The sequence below is a fragment of the Anneissia japonica genome, unplaced genomic scaffold (assembly GCF_011630105.1).
Source record: "Anneissia japonica isolate Jap-2015-1 unplaced genomic scaffold, ASM1163010v1 scaffold288069_len450862_cov184, whole genome shotgun sequence".
NCBI classification, from domain to species: Eukaryota; Metazoa; Echinodermata; class Crinoidea; order Comatulida; family Comatulidae; genus Anneissia; species Anneissia japonica.
Genome location: NW_022746790.1, coordinates 296,738 through 301,737, shown reverse-complemented (window position 1 = coordinate 301,737; position 5,000 = coordinate 296,738). Strand labels below are relative to the sequence as shown.

The 5,000-nt window shown below is 34.2% G+C and overlaps 1 protein-coding gene across 1 annotated transcript in view; it reads right to left on the bottom strand.

The window, feature by feature from the left end:
• Positions 1-5,000, bottom strand: part of LOC117120304 (voltage-dependent calcium channel type A subunit alpha-1-like) — a 187,190-nt gene that overhangs the window by 97,120 nt on the left and 85,070 nt on the right. The gene's annotated exons all lie outside the window — the stretch shown is intronic.

Here is a 5,000-nt window from a genome sequence, read left to right as displayed (position 1 = left end):
CATGTCTACTATAACTGTAGCAACATTGTAATAATATATTCAGTTGTTACTGAAAACAAGGAAGCAGTTTTAGAAAAATAATTTGGTATTTACAAATTTTTGTTTAAATTCACAATAATTAGCATGGTGGTGGGGATGTTCATAAACATGAAAATCTAAAAAAAAAACATGTTAAACAGTAAAAGCATTGTAACATTGCAGAAGCAAAACTACTTAATATTCCAATATAATAACACCCAGTTAAACCGAAAAACGAAAAAAAATTATTTCTGGATAATAATAATGAAAATAAAACAGGGTCTTTCCTTATTCTTCAAGCACCAAATTGGTAATTTTTAAAATTAGTCAATAAGAGACAATTGGTCATCTCTACCACTGGTGTTGACTTCTCTTTTCATTCTGTTTTAGTTATATAATTTTGTTCACATAAACAGTGTTGTGTTCATTTGTTTAATCATGTTATTTATAGTACACTGCAGTTATTTTGCTACAGCCTGAATTTCAAATCTTGTATGTGAACTGTGTAACAAAATGAACCCTATTTTTTCTATGATGCTGGTTTCTAGATTTAAAAATATTCTGTTATATCAATGTTCAATTTGATAATTGACCATGCACCATTAACATAACTATTGTGAATTTTTAAAGTTCTGAATTAGAATCATTTTGGAAGGTGTTTTATTTATTAAGAGTATAATGTTTCTGACAAAAGGTGGGAGTTTTGGAGGCAAAGCTAAAATGAGACTAGGAGAAAACATATAAGGTTATTTGCTAATAACATTGAAATCAAAAGATAACATTTTTGAGAGCTATGTCAACGTCGGTAGAATTAATTACTTGATTAATTACTGAATATTTAATTTCAATTCCAAATAATTTGACGCTGATGATAGGTCTTAAAAAGATCCATCTACAATATTGTAATTGGTATACAAGTAGAATAAGAGGAAAGACAGTTAAAGGGTGGATTCTGTGCAGGATCCATCTACAGGTAAAAAAAAATTAGTCCAAAAATGGATGAATGGTTTCATATCTGCTGTGTTCGACTTACTTTCAAAACCTGACACCAATTTTAAGGGTCTTAACACCCTGATGGCCCGTAGTGCTGGCACGTTAAAGATGGGGTTTAAAATGCTTAGCAGGCTGTAGAATTCAAACCCCAGCGTGTAAAATAGACAAGGACAATTGCAACACAAGAATGAGATTAGAAATAGATGATAATAAAACGCATTCATTATTCATCATCTTAGATTACATGTAATATCATAATTTAACAGAGTATCGAGAAAAACATGGCTCAATAGACATACTGTAAATATTATTATCTTTACATTAGTTTTAATCATACTTCTCTTAGCCATTGTGTCACTGCAAACAAAATAATGTTCAGGAAAATAAACGAGACTGTAAGGATAAAAAGAAGATAAACCAGATCTGAATGCCAAAGATGAATGGGTTTAAAAACGGAAGAGGGTTGAATCATCAGTGTTTCGGTAAATCATACGATTCTAACCTCTTTATCTTTTTGTGTAATTTACGTTAATATTTAAAAAAAACAAAAACCTGGAGTCTTTCTATGGAGTTGTGAGATAGATGGCGCTATACATTAACTACACCTGCCAAATGAATGGAATGGAATTCAGGGGCGGATTGAGAGGGAAGGCTCGGCCCCAGGCCCCCCCCAAAATTTAAAAAAAATATTTGAAAAAAAGGGGAAAAAAAAAAAAAAAAAAGAAAAGGAAAAAAATGATAGCCCGGAACACCTAAAATGTTATTTTTGGCCGTGTAGAACACAAAAATTTCCCCCAACAATAGTGTTGTCTCAATCGGCCCAACTTTCGACATCCCCTTACGCTCCCCCTTTTGGACATCTCTGGATCCGCCCCTGGGATTTAAACGGTGGAATCGGCAGCAAGCCGTAATGACATAGTGGACGCTGACGACGATCCAGAGATGGATCGAAAGGCTCACGTCCAAAGAATGTTCTCGCGTGTTTATTTTTGTTACTCTATTATATATCTACTTTTATTTTCATTCGGTTATTTTGTTTGCAGTGCCAAGATGGCTATGAGAAGTAAGATTAAATCTAATTCAAAAACTTTATTGTTCACAGACCTGAAATACAATGTACAATGAGAAATAACGGTGCATTGCACACTCGATTAGATCTTATATATATAAATTCAGGTTCGGTTAAAAATTTTTCCAAAATATTCTAAACACTGAATGTATATTGAGCCCTGCTTTATCATATAAAATTATTTTATTGAGTTATTCATTAATATCTAAGAGTTTAAAATGTTGCCTCTATACACAACTCATTGACAACACTCTATTTAAACTTCATTCTTACCGTATTAAGGCCTATTTCACAGTGCGACAGCGGCACGCAACAGCACCCCAAATGTTCAGTTACACAGTGCAATTTATTTACATACAGTAGCACGCGACAATGATCGTAACACACGCATTGTGTGTGGTTTGTTCTTGAGTCTGCATGTTCAGTAAATGAGGACTGGAATAACTGACAGTATTTTTGTTTGCATTTATGGAAATAGAAAATGATTCTTTGCTGAAAGGCACACAGCTTTGTAGCATAGTCGTGTTGCGTCTGGTTTAGTTCACCAAAACAGAATATTATGTTCTACTTTTCTGACGCTGTTGTGTTTCGCTGTCGCGGCCTGTGTAATTGGGCCATTACAAGACATGGTTATCATTAACTTAATGCTTTATTCAGGTCTTATTTAAGACTTTATTTAATATCTACAATGAAAATAATACTGAAAACAATAATAAGTTTGTAATATCTAATAAACTATTCATAATGATAACATGGCAAAAAAAACAATAGTGTTGCATAAGCACAACAGACTGCAAGTCCTGAAAATTTGAAGTTGGTGATTTTTTTGGCAATATATATTTTAGAAAAAGAGAAGCCCAAATTACTTGGGATGTTTCAAAATGCTACTTTAATAAACTTGATATCTTAACCATAGATTTCAGCCCAGTTGTTACCACTTTCCAAAAACCAAAAAGTATAGGGCTGAGTGACGATTGGCAATGAATTCTAAAATTAGGCATACAGAAATAGTAAAAAAAAATATTTTTTAAAAAGACAACCAACTTTTCTTCCAAATATCATGATGCTTGAGCAACACAATACATTTTTTGTTGGTAGAAAACAATATTTAACAATGGTAATAATGCTAATTCAAAGTAGTAATAATAGTAACACCAATAACAATAATATTAATAACAATACAGAAATAATAACATAACAATAATGATGATGGTAACATAAAAATAATAATAGTAATCAGAAACAATAATAATAATAATAATAACAATGACAATAACAATAATAATAATAATTGAAATTTAAAAATGAAAATTAATTTAAAAATATTTTAATTAAATAAGAATAATTAAAACCTTTATTTACTTTATATTTTTAAAATTAATTTTAAGATAACTAAAATATCACGTTTTCCATAGAATCACAAAGGCCGACGACCATGCATGGCTTAAGTACATAATCACATGCCATTTGTTATCCAACCAAAATACAGTAATCTTACCAGACCACACTTTGTTGAGTGCAGCAAACAAGCTTTAAGCTGGTGTTCCAGTAGGCGAATTTATTCGCGCAAATCAAGGCGTCGGTTCGCTTCCTGAGCTCTGATTGGTTGCGTATTTTTTCGCTCCGCAAAAACTCTGATAGGAATGTGAACGCGTATGCGCATGAACCAACGCTTTCAATTCGCGCGAATAAATTTGCCAAGTAGAAAACCGGATTTATATAAAAAGAGCTGCTTATTTATACTGTTTCTTCCTAATCCCAGAGAAAATATCAAGTTCACCAATACAAACTACTTATTTTTATAAACAAATATAGGCCTAGACCTAGTATACCGTATTCGCGCGAATAAGCGCCCGGGCGCATAAAGTATTTTTTGCACTTTTTGTGGGGCGCTTATTCAAATGGGGCACTAATTCGAACAGGGCGCTTATAAAACAGAGTGAAAATTGAGGGGGCGCTTATAAGAAATACGAAATAGATGAAGATCGAGGGGTTCTTATGAGAACTTATTAAATCCAAGAGGCACACTTTGAATGAAAAACGATTAAATAAGCACATCAGGAAACCGCAAATTACGAATGGTGCTGCGGCGAAAAAGATAATCGTCCAGAGAGCATGGCTTGTCATGACAAGAATGTTGTGAGTACAGTATTACATAACAGCAGAATAGCAGATGAAATTAGTGGTGGTGGTTAACTTGTTCGCCATTGGTTGATTGAGAATAGCAGGACAGCATGATCATTGCAGGTTTTCTTGAAAAATTAGATGAGAATGTGTATAAAGGTGCAAATTGTCGGAAAATGAGTAATAGGACTAGGCTATAGACAAATGAAAGAAGATGAAAGTTGGAAATATACTGTCTGTCCAGGGAGCTCTCATCATTCTGTCAAAGATAAATATCCTCACTTTGATATTGACTAAAGGAGAATGTGATTCCACCACAACTCAAATCATGCCAACATCCACAGTCCCAGGATTGATTGGGTTATTGAGGGGGTGTTTATTCAAATAAGAAGGGGAGCTTATTCAAACGGGGCGCCTAAGGAAATTTTCTTGTTATGAGGGGCGCTTAAGGCCAACTCAAACAGCATCGGCCGACGCAGCCCAACCCGATTTATCGTCGGGGACAGTCTTAAGGCCTCGTAAGAAATATTAAACGTGTTTAATATTCTACAACGCGACTGTCACCGACGCACACCATCGCGTCTGCGTTTAACTCACAGAGGCTACGTTCAGACCTGTGAGATACGCCAGGCGTATCTAACGCCAGGCGTACGTTAATCCATGGCGTAACTAGCGAGATGTCCAGACTGGACGATTAATGAACGCTAGCGTAAGTATTCGCGCGAAATATTCGTATTCGTAATTCGCGCATTTTATTTTCTGTTTACATCTAGGTTTATTTTGATTGGTCAAATCT